This window comes from Mus musculus, chromosome 10 (assembly GCF_000001635.26).
Source record: "Mus musculus strain C57BL/6J chromosome 10, GRCm38.p6 C57BL/6J".
Lineage (NCBI taxonomy): Eukaryota > Metazoa > Chordata > Mammalia > Rodentia > Muridae > Mus > Mus musculus.
In genome coordinates this window covers 124,476,221-124,494,570 of record NC_000076.6, presented here as the reverse complement: position 1 = coordinate 124,494,570, position 18,350 = coordinate 124,476,221, and the positions used below count along the sequence as shown (strand labels likewise).

At 34.6% G+C, this 18,350-nt stretch overlaps 1 pseudogene across 1 annotated transcript in view; it reads right to left on the bottom strand.

Moving 5' to 3' along the window:
• 4930503E24Rik (RIKEN cDNA 4930503E24 gene) overlaps window positions 1–18,350 on the bottom strand; it is a 55,415-nt pseudogene that overhangs the window by 29,918 nt on the left and 7,147 nt on the right. Inside the window, exon 2 of the transcript NR_028310.1 lies at window positions 17,284–17,315. The product of NR_028310.1 is annotated as an RIKEN cDNA 4930503E24 gene (transcript). The remainder of the gene's footprint in view (window positions 1–17,283; window positions 17,316–18,350) is intronic.

Below are 18,350 nucleotides of genomic sequence, written 5' to 3'. Positions count from 1 at the left end.
ATAAGTTATATTTAAATCTGTCCCTATTATGTATGCCTTTCATGGAAATCTCTTTCCTTGGATTTCATATACAATGGCTCTTCTACTCATGGTTTGAGTGTTAGATGTTATTACAAGTTCCTTATTTCCATAGCAGTTTAATTCTATTTTTCTCTGGTTTAGATATTGTGTTGATGGTGTTGATAAACCAAGAAATCCTCACTTTTTACAGAGGGAAAAATCAAGTTTTTAAATGAGTTCTAACTGTCTCTGTTTCAAACTAATATTTAGATAGAGAAAGCTTTGCAATTGGATATTATTTAATGATTAGTTCCAGCTGGGACAGTTGGTAATTATGTCACAATATGATTTCCTCTAAGACATCTCGCAGGTCATTGATAAACAACAAAGGAAAAAAAACTGGAGGATTAACAGTAATTATAGTAAAGTGGTTTGCTATTAAATTAATTGAATAAAAAGTAATTGGATTATGTGTGATTTTCAATAGCTACTAGAGTTTAAACTTTAATTAAACTGTCATAGTCCTCATTCAAAAATGAATATTTGAACATTATTTTTAAACAACAAGAATAGCAGAATACTAATGAGAGCACAGAACACCAACAACTTCAAATTGGACACTCCATCAGACTGATTGCCAACCAATTTCCCCACAATGAAATCTCTGGGAAAAAGTGTTGAGCTCAAGTAATCATTTGTAGATTTTTCAAATATTATCACTTGATAGGAAGTCAATTAGAATCGATTAAGAAAACTCATTGTAAAACAATTAGCCAGTGTGTGTATGTGTGTGTGTAGTAAAGAAAACATATGTCTTTAATTTTGCTTGTAAGCTTTAAATTGAAAATTCACTAGTGATGGTATAAGTGAAATGTTCTTGAACATTTCTGTATTTATCGTAAAAGGTGATAGATATATAATATTCATGTTTATCTCTATTGGGACTCTGAAGTAAAGATAAATAAATGGAGCTGGAGAGACACATCAGAGGTTAAGCATACTTACTGTTCTTGCAGATAATCTGGGTGTAGTTACTAGCACCCACATCAGACAACTTACAACCCCCTGTAATGCAAGATCCAGGCTATTTGATACCATTTTTTTCCACATGTATCTGTATTTGGATGTCGCTAAACTCACTCACAGATATGCACATAAATATAACATAAATATACATGCAAAAGAAATCTAAAATATCTGACATGGAATATATGGAGATATTTTTAGATATGCATAACACATATATGTTCATGCAGTCAAATCAACATTCATATTTACATACACACATCTGAATATATTCAGCTTTAATTTTAAATGTTTTATTTATTTTATTAGTTTGTGTGTGTGTGTGTGTGTGTGTGTGCGCGCGCGCATGTGTTTGTACATGCAAAACTTGCAGAAGTTGAAGGAAACAGAATTAAGCAATCAATCTCTTGAAGATGGAGTTGTGAGTGATTGTAACCTTCCCAGTATGTCTGCTGGGATCCAAACTCAGGTCTTTGTGAAAGAGGTACTGTAAATGTCCTTTTATTTCCTCAGATGAAATAATGAAATGTAATGAGAACCATACCCAAGGTTTATAAATACATGGCGTGGGTATTTCTATGGCCAGAGCATTTCTATCTAACGACCCCTAGGTTTAGGCCTGGAAGCTTCTAGCCTCTGTACAATCTAAACTTCTGATCCCAGACCTTCAAGGTGTCAGATTAACCTTCACCTGGTAACCTATCCATAGAATCTTTCAGCATCCGAGTCTTACTGCTGAATAAGCTCACCCTTTCAAGCTTTTTCTGAAAATTGGTTGACTGGTTCAACTCATCAGTTCTAGCTCAAACTCCTCTCCAAACTCACTAATACAAACTGGTTTCTTTCAGCTTCTGACTGATTTGCAATGCTTGGAAAAACTAACTCTGAACTTCACAGACCTGCACTGACTGCACAACTCAAAGGAACTGGATGGAAATGCATGAACTCAACTGGACTGTGTTCAACTGAACTATACCAAACTCAACCAAACTAAATTCTACCTCTCTCACTACACTGCTCTTAAGTATCCTCTTTTTTTTTCTGTCTGTTATCATGAGGATTGGACATCCTATCTCTAGCTCATTCTGTCACATCTTTCTGTGATTTGTCACTTTGTCTGCCCCTCAGTTAGATATCATTGTTTGGGATTAAATGTATTTATTAAGGGCATATCTATATTATAGCCAGATCACACAGACCTAGGTCTTTGGATGTGATTCCTTGCCAGAATAGTCGTGTTGCTGGATTAAAATTTGTCTATAGGTATACACTCAACTACCAGGCCATCTACCTAGCTCTTAAAAACTTATTTTAAGTGAGCACACACAAATTAAGGAATGATGTTTTATATTATGACAGTATAGTAACTTTTTCATTAGTTCCTGCATTTCTCTTTCTAGTGCTATGAGGAAGTAATTCCTTTGAAAACATATTAAGTACCCATCAGAAGAGCTCTGCATTTTCCTTAAGGTTACAGAGATAGTGTATTCTTGAACAGGGAGCATGTTTCAAAGTCCTACTCATTATAGTCCAAGTAAATACTATGAGGATGCCCAGAGCCTAACATGGGCTTCAAGGAAGATGGAGAGTAGAGGGTGGGGACTTTCTTTCTTTCTTCCTTTCCTTCTTTCTTTCTTTCTTTCTTTCTTTCTTTCTTTCTTTCTTTCTTTCTTTCTTTCTTTCTTTCTTTCTCTCTCTCTCTCTCTCTCTCTCTCTCTCTCTCTCTTTCTTTTTTGGTCTTTTTTTTGTTGTTTTTTGTGTGTTTGCTTTTTCTTTTTTTATTGGATATTTTCTTTATTTTCATTTCAGATGTTATCCCCTGGGTTTGTTGACTGTATGTAGGATGGATCACCAGGTGAGGCAGTCTCTGGATAGCCTTTCCTTCAGTCTCTGCTCCACACTTTGTCTCCACATTTCCTCCTGTGAGTATATTGTTCCCCCTTCTAAGAAGGACCAAAGCATCTACACTTTGATCTTCCTTCTTCTTGAGCTTCATTCTTTTGCTAAATTAGTTCCCCACAGGCAGTTTCACTTCCTCAATGCTAGTACTCCTGATTGACCCTTAGTAAAACCCTTGATCATAAACTTAGGAAGACTGACAGTTCTATATTTAAAATTAACTTATCACAGCATATTTTAAGATACTTGGCAGTGAAATTAAAGGAACTAGCTAAAGGTAAAACTAACTCTAGAGAAAGTTTGGATAAAAGTTTAGAATATTCTCAAGTACAGTAATATCATTAATCACAATAACTAAGAGTACCAAGTATTTTTAATAATTTTCCATAGACTGTGAACACAGTTTTGTACTAATAATGTTAAAATGTTAAAACTATTCAAAAATAAGATATAGAATGTTTTCATTATCTAAAGATAAATGACAAACACTGGCAATGTATTCATTTGCTTTTTCCATAGTATATTATGAACTACTTGATTTGTGCAAGAGAATGAGAGGGCACTGAAAATTAAAAGGTGTCTATATGATATGGCTTTTTTTGTAGATATCATTACAAAAGGATTATAAAATGCACATTATGAAACCTTCATTATGTATATGACAATAATACAAAAGCACAATAGGCAACCTTTTGAGATTGAGAAATAAGATAAATGAAACTTGAGATGATCAGAAAACCTAACTTACCAGTACCTCTCAATATATTAGTAGAAGAGTGTGAAGAAGGCAATGGTTTAAAGAGATTGCAATTTCTTTTATTGGTGAAAGAATTTACTTCCTGGTCCATCATTGTTCCCTTTCCTTCTGCTTGGGAACTGCACATGGTGATGCTGATAGTGTGGTGCTAATGGCAAAAATGGTGATGATGATGATGCCTACCTACGCTGAAACCAATGATGGTGGTGGTGGTAGTGGTGCTGGTAATGTTGATGATGATAGTGTGGTGATGATGATTGTATGAAGACAATGGTAATTTAATGGGTTATGCTGTTTGAAATTGTGTCTCTACCCTTCCTGGCCTACCTAAGGCATTATCTGACTAGCTTTAATAAAAAAACAGATGGCCAATTACCTGGGCAGGAAGAGAAAGGTGGAGTTTCTTGGGAGGAAGAAAGGTACTTTGGGAGATGAAAGAGAGAGAGAGAGAGACCTTTCACCAGGAGACATGTCATGAGGTAGACATGATCAGAGGCCTGAAAGGAATAGCTAGCCACATGTCTGGATGGGCTATATGGTCGGGTTAACTAAGATGAGCTAGTTGAAAGCCAACTAACCTAAGGTCTAAGGCTTTGAAATATTAAAATGTCTCTGTGTGGTTATTTGGGGGAAAGATGGTTAAGTAACAATTGCCACCATATTAATATCCAGCATTAATTAATATACATAGAAAATAATATTAATCATTTCCATTAAAAATTGGCACCATATCTTGGCACCATTTGTAAAAGTTTGGTCTCTCCCAGAAATAAGACTCATACTCTAAGTATATTTACAAATACTTCGTGCATATAGTTAAAATAGTGAAAGGTGGGGGAGAGTCAGGCTATAGATTGGTTTCTAATTGCTATTAGTTGGGAGCCATTTTTAGAAGTTTGATTTGGTTTTTCCTCCTAGCACCATGGTTCAGAAATAAGACTGAGACTCAAATTTTATTTACAAATACCTTGGCCATAGATCTAGACTCTTCAATGATTAGATCATAACTTAATGTGACCCATTTATCCCAATTTACATCCTGCCATGTAACTGATTATCTGTGCTCAGGTATCTTGCATCTGTCTGATCATTTCTTCGGCAGGTGAATCTCCCACGTCTCTGGCTCTATCTCAGAATCATTTCTGCTTTCCGGATATCCCATTTTCTATTCTAACCTTTCCTATATGACGTAGTTTTTTGGTTTTTTCTTGTTTTTTAATTGACAATTAATGCATTCATATATTACACAAGACATTCTCTTTACAGTAATTAGGGAAGTGACCGTGATAGTAGGTTGATGATAATAAAATGATAATCAGGGTGGCCATGATGCTAGATAGTAATGGTACTGAGGATGATAATAAGGAAAGTGATAATTATGGTGGTGGCTGTGATTGAGGTGTTTTAATGGTGCTGTTAATAGTAGGATGGCAATTGTAATAATGATGGTGGTTGTAATAATGGTCATAGTAACAGTGATGATTATAGTGGGATGGTAGTGTTATCAATGAGCATGAAGACAATAAATGGTGGGGATGGTCATGATGATGGTAATGATGGTGGTAACATGGGTGAGAATGGTAGTGGGGGAATAATAATCATGATTACAGTCCTGATAATAAGGTAAGTAACAACAATGGTTATGAGAAGAGTGGCATGATATTGATAAGGAAAAGGATTGTGATTAGGTGGTGATACTGAATTGTGGACAAATCAACTTATATAACTTTAGACATAAGTCAAAGCAGAACTTTCTAATCAAAAGAGGGAAAAGTATCTAGTTGGATTTGTGTTCACAGTAACATTACTGGATTGTATTAGTTCTTCCCATTAGGAGGTGTAATTCCTTCAATGCGCATCATAGTTAATGTGATGTACAAAAAGAAGGAAAATCATAATTAGTCATGTTAATCCTTCACCTGTTATAGAATCCTCATATTCCAACTGTGTAGTGGCATGTGGCAGTACTTCTGCTTATAGCAAATGTTTCTTTGTTCATGGTGGAGATGTTAAGTGTTAACAAATGTTTCTCATATTTACAACAGTATTTTTCTATGTTCTACAGTTTAGATATTGTGTTGATGGTGTTAATATATATCTGTGTCAGATATTTCAGAATTCTTTAATACACACACATATATTTAATATTAATAATTATTATTTATATGTATGGCTGTGTACATATGTGAATTTATGTGGGCCCAAGTACAGATACTTGCTGAGACCAGAAAATGGTATATATGGTTGTGTTATGTGTACATATATCATTCAATGAATGTACTTCAACCTTTGGATCTATACCCAGAAATTGAATGGGTAGGCCCTATCATACTTCTATTTTTAGTTTCATGAGAATTATCTATGCCACTCTTCACAATTCTTACAGTATGTCTTTTAGAGGTGAGTTAAAGGGACAATTTGAATCCATACTAATTCAACTACAGCTCACATCACACACTAATGCATCAGGTGGGTGTCATTTTGCAAAGCCAGCCCTATAGGTAAATACACCCATTGCTTGATTTCTAAAGTCTTGATTTCATCTAGTTTGTGTAATTTCCTTTTCATTGAGCCTAACCTATGAATAGCTTTAATTAAATGAGTATTTCTTCCTGGTGTCTCTAATGGCCATATGGCTTAGAAAATCTAAAGGTTTAGCTTGAAATTTTGATTGATTTTTTTTAAAACCTAAAAAAAAATTTTTCCTTCTATTGAAAATACTTTTTCTCACATAATATATCCTGATTATGGTTTCCTTTCCTTTTATTCCTCCCAAGTTACATGAGGAAAATCGAGTAGCATCTGCACATACACACACAAACACACATACTGCATTAATTCTCTAACAACACAGACTATCAACTAATATTATCTCCCCATCCTAAAATGCCCTACAATGTTGGAATTGTTTCTTATAAACAATTTAATGAGAAGCAAATATAATAATACAGTTACTCTACCTGTCAAAATGACAAAGGTCTGATCATGGGTCATAAAAGAAGGCAGAGCATTCTTCACATGAGAATCCTTCTTCAGAGTGCTTTCAACCAAAATATATTCAGATAATAATGACATGACTGGATCTTATAGATCTAGTGCATTTTCATGAATGCTGAGAAATATACATAAGTATATTGCTGAGAAATAAAATCATCTTGATAGTAATTTTTATTATATAAATGTATATGTATAATATTTCTCTTTGAAATAAAATTTTAATATAATCAAATAAGAAATAAGTTTTATTCCTTCATGGTGGATATTATCAGGGAACATTATGTAAGAGGGCATGGAAAAATCTGAAGACCCAAACATCAAGGAGTTTGCTGTGATAGTGTTTTCTCTGACTTTTTAGTGAGTGTTGTGTAATAATATAGGAGATGTCACATGATTTCCTGACTTCAGTTCAATTTATAGTAGTAAAGCTCAGTAGTGCTAAGTTTTCTTTTCCTTTCTGTGTTACTTTTCTTGTTTCATCTATTGAGGAGATTCTAGTTTCTAGGTAATTGAGATACCATGTTATAACAGCTGAAATGTGTCTTGAAAAATATTGAAATATTGGTCCAGACTTGTCTGGATCCAAACACTCAGGCTTAAATTATAGTTGCTGTAGAAAGTTCGTGCAAATAGAGCCAGAAAGCTTCACAGGGATGTTAAGGTGTTGTATCACTGAAAATTATCTTCTGAAGGCCATTATTATTATTATTATTATTATTATTATTATTATTATTAATTATTTAAAATTAATTACAGATGGGATTGCAGATCCCATTACAGAGTGTTGTGAGCCACCAAATGACAGTTGAGGATTGAACTCAGGACCTCTGGAAGAACAGTCAGTGCTCTTAACCACTGAGGCATCTCTATGTAGCACTCACAAAAAGGGACCTATCATGACTGCCTCTCTGAAAGACCCAACAATCAGCTGAAAGAGTTAGATGCAGATATTTGCACCCAACCAATGAACAGAAGCTGCTGGCCCCTGTGGTTGAATTAGGGGAAAGCTGGAAGAAGCTGAGGAGGAGGGCAACCCTGTAGGAGGAAAAACAGTGTCAATTAACCTAGACCCCTGAGATATCTCAAACACTGGACCACCCATCAGGCAGCATACACCAGCTGCTATGAGGCACCCAACACATATACAGCAGAAAACTACCTGGGTCTGGGTTTAGTCAGAGAATATGCACTTAACCCTCAAGAGACTGAAGGCCCCAGGGAGTTTAGAGGTCGAATGGGGTGGGGAGTGGTCACAACTGCATGGAGATGGGGAGGGGGGTAGGGAGGAGGTATGGGTTGTTGAACAGTCGGAGGGTTGGACAGAGAGGGGAATTAAAATCTGAAGTTATAAATAAACAAAAAATAAATAAATAAAAGATTTAATAAAAAATGCAGCCTTTGCCCCCCTCTGAGTCACCCCTGCCACTGTTCCTCATCCCATTCCTCTCCCCCTTGTCTCCAAGAGGATGCCCCCCACTGGGCCTTCCCATTCCCTGGAACCTCAAATTTCTCCAGAATTAAGCATGTCTTCTCCTATTGAGCCAAACCAGGCAGTCCTCTGCTATATATGTCAGGGGCCTTGGACCAGCTCCTGTATGCTACCTGGCTGGTGGCTCAGTGTCTGGGAGCTCCCAGGGCTCTTTTCTGTTAACAGTTCATAGATACATTCATCTTGTCAACATGACAGTGTTTTTCAAAAATGATTTGATATACTTGCATTAATCACTAATGTAGCTGAATGATGAAAGCATATATCATTTCATAGACATTTTGTTGTCTGGATACAAAGTGGAGTAGACTAGAGACAGCTCAGCAATTCAGAACTCTTGCAGGAGACTGGAGTTCAGTTCCCATAACTGATATCACGCATGCCTGTAACGCCCCTTCCAGGGTTTACAGCACCTTTTTCTTCTTTCTGTGTGCACAATGCAGAAGTGGTGCACAGACAAACAAGCAGGCGCACAAACACACATATACCTACTGTAAAAAGCACATCATTTTGAAGGAAAATGTATATCATTCAGCAACCCTAGAGATAACAATGTGCACAGAGAGACAAACAACACAAAGTGTGAACACCTGGCTTCAGAAAAGCAACATTTAACCCTTCTCCTTTCGAAATGAACAAGGAAAAGCAACATATATCTATGATAAGCACAAAGGCTTATGACTTTCATGGAGGTTTGTCTTCTGGATAACTTTCCATGTTTTCTTGGCTTTTAAGGTAATTTTTAATTTTTTTGAATTTAAATCCCTTTCCTGCTTTTCTCCTCCCTCTGTTCCTTTGCATTTACAAGTCTTTGCTCTTTCCCAAAGCCATTCGTTTCTCTTTTTCTTTAATTTTTTATTTAGAGAGGTAAGTACGTAGGTGGATAGAGAGTAGATTAATAGAAGATAGATAGATGGATAGATAGATGTAGATAGATATATAGGTAGATAGATATTAGATGATAGCTAGATACATAGATAGTAGATTATGATAATACATAGATGGATACATACATATACACATAGTAGATGGTAGATAGATTGATGATAGACTAGATAGATAGTAGATGATGATAGATACATAGGTGATAGATAGTAGATGATAGATGGATAGCAGATGAGAGATACATAGATATATGTTAGGTAGACAGAGAGATGATATTAGATGATAGAGGGAAGGAAGATAGATAGATAGATAGATAGATAGATAGATAGATAGATAGATAGATAGAAACATACATACATACATACATACATACATACATACATACATGCATAGATACATAATACATAGATGATAGATTGGTAGAAATATTGATACTCCTAAATATAAAATGTCAGGTACCAGGTTATAAGTACTGCAATCATACACATACAAGTAACATTAGTGGGGTTGAGCAAGATATATAGAGATAGAGATAGAGATAGAGATAGAGATAGAGATAGACATAGACATAGACATAGACATAGACATAGACATAGACATAGACATAGATAAAGATAGATAGAGATAGAGATAGATAGAGATATAGATAGATAGATAGATAGATAGATATAGATATATATACACACACATATATATACATATATATGCACACACATATACATATATACATGTACATATATGTGTGTATATATAATATAAATACATATATGTATATATATATATGTACTCTTTTATGAAAATTTCAAAATGTGCTATTTATCAACCTATAATTTCTCAATCTAATATATAATTCAGAGCAAACGTATATATAGGTAAAAATGGAATAATTCTAAATGACTAGGAAATTGAAACATGTAATGTTAATTTATATTTTAATATAAGCTTATAAAATCATGGACACATTTTAAGGGTGAGTGGGAGAAAAAAATGTTGATTAATTGCGTGTTTAATATGTTGTGAAATGCTAGTATATATGAATCTGTGGGAAATAAATGAATGTAATATAGTGACTGTATTTCTACTAGAAAAAAGTCAAAGATAAGGATAAAATATAAAATTTATTTTGGGATTGAGGATTTGAGTAGCAAATTAGGGCTGTTAGCTTTTATAGATCTTAGCAGCAGGGATTAAACAGTGGGGGGCGAAGCACGAAGGCAACCTTTTTTCTGAAAGGAGGGAAAATGTATGAGGTCAAATGTAGGAGGTCTGTTAAAACTTCATCACCATCCACTCATGCCAATCTTCTGTAAGTCTAGGATTTAAATGCCCTGGGAGCAGAGACTGACAACTTTCAAATTACAGCGTTGGACTTAGTTGTCAAAACACTTCAACACAGATCTGTGCAGACATTATTGTGGTAAGCATGTTTCCAGATATGGTGCTTTAAGGATTTTAGTAGTGTAGATTAAGTGGAACACAATGCACGAGACTCAAGGACATGTGAAAGTTTGCCTTTCAGTGTAACTTCTGTATTCCATGCCCTCAGAAAGCTTGAGTCTCCAAAACTAGTTGCCTGTACCTTTCTCAATTTTCTTTTTTTTTAAAATAATTCACACTATATTACATATAGTGTAGCAAATGCCTTTCTATGAGGTTTAAGCAGTTGTTATTAAATGTCATCTGGAAGGCTTAGTCATCATAGCCACACGCTCATTCTAATTAATTATCCTTTTCAAAGAGTGTATTTGCTGTGAAGACAGAAGAGAGTCACAAAGTTATCTTAGTACTCACAATCAGGTGAGCATTGCAGATCAAAAATTTAGCACATTTCTAAATGTGGGAAACAATTTTAAGTATATTGGGCTGAGTCTAATATATGTAGGTGAATAATAAAACTTATTTGTGGGACCTATAGTTCTGTATGTTGCATTGGTTAGGAATACTTCCAGGGGCCTGAAAATCAGGCGGCAGAACAATTCTCTGTAACTGCAATTACACGAGATGGAGTAGGCTTTCTGGTCTCCCAGGTAACCACACATGTGTTGTACACACACACACACACACACACACACACACACACACACACACACACATTAAATGCTGATTTGTTGTTTTGGCTCTTATCCCAGTATTTTCTTAGATATTTTTCCTCTGTTTTCTACTTTTAACCCAAAATTGATTCTTAGAAAATTTTTCAGTGTTTTTTTTTTCTTTGCCAATTTTACAATTATCTATATAATTTTAAAGTTGAGCTATAATTCACAAACTTTAATTTTCATATCTATTTCTACACACTGAAATAACTATAAACCAATCATATTATAAGCAAAACAGTTTATGCCAGATAATATGGTTAGTCCATTTTAGTCAGAATCATACTTCTAGACGTTTGTGATTCTAACAAATTAATACTGATTCATATACCAGATTATTTGCTCAATTAATTCTATATGAAATATTCCAGGACAAGAGTGGAGGCAGTGTGTTTTAACTTGAAAATAGATGATGAAGACTTAGTGTACAACACAACATTGCTCTAGTCACTTTCTATAATTCATTTTCTTCTGAAGAATTATTTCTTCTTATGAGAGTTTAAATAATCATGGGACCTAGTCCAAGTATTAGTTCTTATTTCATAGGAAATGTTACCCCAGCTCATATTGATTTTGCATTTTACCTTAAATACCTAGGCCACAATATGTAATGGCTCAATTTGGTGAGTTACTTATGTTCTTGGACAATATTTACTACAGTAATCATTAATCTTAAAACTTGTGTACTTTATGTTATGAAATAACAAAACTTTCCACCATTTTAAAGCAATGTAAACTCTGAGTCCATTTTAAGCCATATAAAACTGAATTTTAAAACAATGTGGATGCTAAATTCCATACGAAATGGCATGCTACTGTAAATATTGTAACATTATTGCTAGGCAACTCTAAAGTAAATAGGAATTTCTAAAAGTATACAATCTAGAGTTAAATACAAGTATGCATATTTCTACTAAATGCATACAAAAATATCAAACACACACACACGCTTGTGTGTATATAAACATGCATGTGATCTACAACTCCCCCTCATATCACCTCACTGATTCAATTTAAACACCATAAAGACTTCAAAGTTAGTATGTTCATATTCTTGGTAAGATGAAAAGATACATTATTCAATGAGATTTATTTAAAGGTCAAAGTATTTACTTTTCTCATATTTGAGATTTGTTAATTTTTTCAATATTATGTAACCTTTAGAATCTAGTATCGAATTTATCATACTTGACAATGCATGCTGATATTTTGTAGGTGTAACATGGAAACACTGCTAATTGGATAAATACACCCCACAATACACATACTAAATGAAGATAAGTTATGGAAAGTATATTTTCCTGTGTATAATAGAACTTACCCTTCTGAAAATAAATATGCTTTGGATGAGAGCTAAATCAGTCAAGGCATTTAATAGTTGCATTAGCGGTAGTGGGACTAGCTGTGCTGTGCTGCCTCGGTAACTGGGGCTGTTAATTCTGAGCAAGCTGAAAAGGTACAGAGTTGTCTGTGTGGTCCTTGGTATACAGAATATCAAATATGGTTGCAGAGTGAAGAGCTGACTGGGTGTCAGGTCTCTACTGGGCAATGCAGGTAAGTCTGAATTATACCAGTGTTCTTCCATGTACAACATATGTTAAAAGAAGTGATATTCATCTCCTGGATGCATTCATCTTCTAGACTTTTCATACCTTTCTCAGTTGAGATAGAACTTCATTACCTGGACTCATTAAGTATAAAGAGGTGAATGCACTTTCCAAATTTTGGACAATTATTGGAGTGATATGTTTAATATCTTTGGCAGATAAATGAAGAATATTACTCAAGACCTATAGCTATCTGGAATAAGTAAATTAAAACTTAAAAACATAGTGGAAAAAATTGCCTTTGAATATTTCTGCAGCATATATATTAAATATCAATATTTAATAACTATATATAAAATAAAACTTTTTATATCTAATTATAAATTTTTGTACAAGCTGTTTTATTTATTTTCAAAATAGCATTTGTTTTCACATCTAGTATATAAGATATAAGGCAGTGCATTGAGCACTTTCATGTATCAACTATTTTAAGCTGAAACAGCCAGAGCAACACTTATATGTTATTGTAATACTTGATGTCAAATACTCTAGTTATCTGTGAGAATGAAAAGAAGTTACATGCAACAGTGGTGTGAACTGAAGGACACAGACATACACCAACACTTCTGCAACCATTTGACTCCCAACCGTGGGTAACAAATTAAACAATGGAAGGGTTGATGACCTCTTTGATGTGTTGGGTATTTTAATATCCACAAAGAAAAGTCAAAAGCTAGAGCCCTGTGTCTTACCTATACATACACCACACACACACACACACACACACACACACACACACACAGAGAGAGAGAGAGAGAGAGAGAGAGAGAGAGAGAGAGAGAGAGAGAGAGAACAGAGCACAGAGCACAGAGAGAGAGGAGAAAGAGAGAGAGAGAGAGAGAGAGAGAGAGAGAGAGAGAGAGAGAGAGAGAGAGAGAGAGAGAGCACGCTGGGGGGGGGGTTACTATTCAATTGTGAATAAGAATTAAATTCCATTATTTTCAGGCAAATAGGACCAGATCTTGTTGTGCAACATGGAGTAAGAAATACTCAAAAGACATGTTTTGATATCCTTTAAAACTTGGACAAAGATATGAAACGAAACAGAAATGGCAGGATTGTGGTAGAGAGATTCCCAGACAGGATCTGGGACTCTAATAAAAGGGGAGATGAAAATAGAAATAGGGATGCTAAACTTAATTAACCAAACCACTAGGAATGTGTGTGTGGGGAAATACCATAGTGAAGCTTATTAACTCACACAACTCTTCAGTTAACAAGGATACACTTTGTCATAAAGTGTTAATACATGTTCATGTAGTAAGACAGAATCTTTAAAACCTAAAGTTCTCATGTACAGCATTGTGTCCTACACTCTGTGTGTCATTTTGACCTTTAACTTCACAAAAAAAGTGTAACATTAACAAGTCAATATTATGCCATTTTGAATGTAAAAGGCAACAATACATCAGATTAAAACTCTCTTTTATGGTTTGCCATAAAATACATTGACATGTTGATGCAAAAGTCATCTCCAACTTCAGGAGAACTTCCAAAATCACACTCAGAAAATTGATATTGCATACAGTGCTTGTCATTTTATTTTTTAGAATCTCATAATTAATAATCAGTATATGTGTGTGAACTATCTTAATAGGTTAACAATTTTAATTACTTGTTGATACTTATATTGAAAGTAAGACTATTTAAAATGTTAACTTTTGTTTTTTTATCTACCTTACAAGACTTTTTAAGTTCTTATAAGAATGTGTAATTAAATTTATTATCAATTTCACGGCCATTTTCTTTTTAATTGAAAACAAGTTAATACAATAATGTATTTTGATTATATTCTCTCCTTTCCCAGTTCTTCTCTTCCTCACAAATACTATATTCATACTTACCTCTCTCTCTCTCTCTCAACAAAACAAAGAAAACACACAAAATGAACTCTTCACAAAACGAACTCTTCACAAAAGTACAAATTTGAACATCAAAATAAACAAGCAAGCAAATACAATAAGATAAAAAGTGCCCAACAAAGAAAAATGAGATAAAAAGAAAATCTGCAAATCTAGTATTGAGTTCATTTAGTGTTGGCCAACTACTCCAGTACATTGGCCTGCTCTGAAGGGTGTTAATATAACCATTGAGATTCCGTTAGAGAAACTGCATGCTCCTTTGCTACTAGGTATCAACTACAGATAGCTTTTCAGTTAAGAATGGTTTTATTTTTAATTGATTTTATTGACACAATTGTTGCAGTAAATCTCTAACCCAAATAAACTCAGGCAATGAAAACACAACTCAATTATTATGAATACATGCTGTGGGCCTAGATTGGGCAGATCTACTGCTGCACTACCATCTTCCCCATATAAGAGACCCCTTAAAACTTGCGGTTTCTCCAAGCTAGGTACTTCTGCTCCACTTTCCTTCTTCCTCCTCCTCTGTCATCTTCTCTCTCTTCCTCTCCCAAAACCTTCAGCTCCACCTTCCCCTCTTTCTCCACCCAATCACCAGCCTTTATTTTATAAATTAAGGTGAGAAGAAGATTTACAAGAAATCACCTGAGTGCTGCCTCAGGATTCCTTGTTCGCAGCCCCTCACAGGAGAACGGAATTAATATTAAATATAGTTAGCCCCAGGGCTATTCGCAACACACAATTGTACTGGACATTTCTTATAATACTCCATCTATAGTTTTGCTGCATTACGCACTTTAACTGCCATATGATTTTGGTTTTGTTTTTATATAAGTTCCATATGATATCTTCCTTTGCATGTCTGGCTTATTTTACAATATCAAGATTATGTGTACATATTTCATTAACTGCAGACAATATAATTTTGTGGGATTTATGGTGGATGAAAATTTAGTGGGTGCTGGTGTTACATCTTCATCTGTTGTCTTGAAAAGGATCCATTACTTGGTCATGGTGAACAGTCCTATTAAAAAGTACAGATATGCAATTATCTCTGCAGTGTTCTAACTGTTTCTCCTGGATTTACATCCAGAACCAGCATGGTTGGACAGTTTGTTAGCTCTACTTTTAATTGATTAGGAGCTTCTGGTTTTGTTTGTTTGTTTTGTTTTGTTTTGTTTTGTTTTGTTGGTTTTTGTTTTCTTTTCCCTCCTTGGTCCATTTTTTTCATTTATTTTCTGCGCTGTTATCTTGGAGGCTAGTATGCTCTTAATAAGGATTGAGAAAGGTCAGCTGTTTTTAACTTTTACTCCCTGAAATCTAGGTCTTCATGCTGGGGATTGTTTTCTTTTAGGTTAAAAAGCTTTATCAATTCTTTCAATGGTTCCCTGGCATTTGGACACCTGTTCAGGTAATTATTGCCTATGCCAGTATGCAGAACTGCTCCCTATGTTTTCTCTTGGTGGTTTCAAGGTTACTGTTATCTCACCTTTGCTTTTCATAACTCTGATTGATCAAGGTGTGAGAAATGGAAGAGGTTACAAAAGTTCATCTGAATCCAGATACAATGGAGTGGAGCACCCAGAAACCACTCCTTGATTAATAGGTAAAAAGCACAGTACCAAAGTTCAACTTGCAACAGAGACCTTCATTAATAAAGCCACTGTTTGTTGGTACAAACAGATATATAAACCCATGTTGAAGAAGACACCAAAATAAAACCATACATTTTGCCATACATCTAGGCCACAATATCAAGTAACCAGGGGAGTTCAAAAATCAAAGTTTGTGTTATAACCAGTCCTGGCAGAACTGGACATAGACAGAAAGACCACAGGGCTTACTGGCTACATCTCTAGTTCCAGGCTGAGTAAGAAATCTTGCCTCCAACAAATAAAATGTAGACTGATAAAGCATGACAGTTGACATGCTCCTTGCCTCTGTGCCCCTGAAAAGGTGTATATAGCCATATATTTCCAGCACATATACTCCAAACAAATTCACTACACACACCAACACACCTACAAACAAAAACACACATGAATTTATAAACCCATTCATGAAATATATAAAAGAAAACTAAAGATTAAAAGAAAACTGATATTAATTTAATAATGGTGTTTATGATTGTGACAATTCAGTTTCACCCATGTCAGCTACAGACTGCAACAAAAATCTAAAATGTTTCAAATTGCTTTGTAGGCCTTGAGAACTAGCTCAATGGCTAAGAGCACTCAAGTTCTTGCAGAGGACCCTGGTTCAGTTACTAGCATCTACATGCAACAACTATAGGTTCACAGGATCAGACCATTTCTTCTGGTTCTTTGGGTACCAGTCAGGCATGTGGCAAGCATACACACATTCAGTCACGTTCATAAAATATTTAAAATTAAAAAAAAACAGTGAACCAAATTAAAATGTTAAAATGAGGTTATAACTATGGGAAATTTACTATGCATGCAATAAGAGGCTCAATGATGTAAAAGAGCAAGAAACTGTCAATTGTTTGAGACAGGAAAATGAATGTGAAATTCATAGCGTAACTCTTGTTCCACATTAAATAGCCATAGCTTAGACATATTGTCATGACTTTGACGTGAAATTCTCGCAAACATTTTGATGTAATCTAATCAATAACTTGCAATATGATATAACTGTTGCTTACCTTTGTTTGTTTTCAGAACTATATTGAGATACCTAAAAGGAAAAAATAGAAATTCAGTCAGCAGCCCTGCCAGATGCTTTATGGGCACCAAGAGCAGTTTTCTAACATTCTGTACTTGGAAGAAAATTCCACTTTATTAAATTTGCTTTAAATTGCATCATACTTAGAGAAATGGCTTGAGTCTTCACACTGAATGTGAATGGGGGTTGTATGCAGCCTGGTTCAGCACCTTTAAAAGTTAATTTAAAAACAGAAACACAGAACTATGTCAGACACTAGTTATGATTTTCATAAAGGAGATTGTTACTTCATCAGACATTTTCATTGGCATTTTAAACTGTATTAGAAAATACTTAAAATGTATTGATGTTCTTTCAAAGATTTGTTCACATTTCACATGTGAACATATTCAATAAGAGACACCATTTCTGCCATTAAATATTATATTTTGTAGACAGCAACATTCTGCCATTCACATTGTTAGCAACTAATATGATTCTACACATATCTGCAAAACATTTAATAGCAATATTCTTTCGTTTACTTTTCAAAATCATTTAACATCAGATTAAGTTAAAATGCTCAGCTGCAATCACCAGTCGAGGATATTAAGGACAAGCTATCAAAACGCCTTTTGAATTTATAAAATTATTATAAATGAATGAAATGCAATTGAATTTGAATTTTTCTAATATCGTTGTATGGAAGAATAAAAATCATCTTTGGCGATACCATCTTTGTGATACCATCTATGATGAAAGCAGAGCAAAGCCATGTAGTTTACAGCACAAGAATGTTATACAAACAAGAGACCTTGAACCTATGAACGTGAGCAATTAACCCTCATACCCTGAACTTTACAGCATTCAGGGATTTTTGTAATTCTATATAATGTGTGTTGCAAGATGTCAACCCCAACACCTTTAAACAGAACTTCTATCAGTGACTAGGCATCTGCTTGTCTTCGGATTTAGACCTTTTTATAGATCAGAGTTATTTCACCTTAAGCACTGAGCATGCGGAAAGATTGAACATAGGTTTCTTGATATAATAAGACCAAGGGTGCT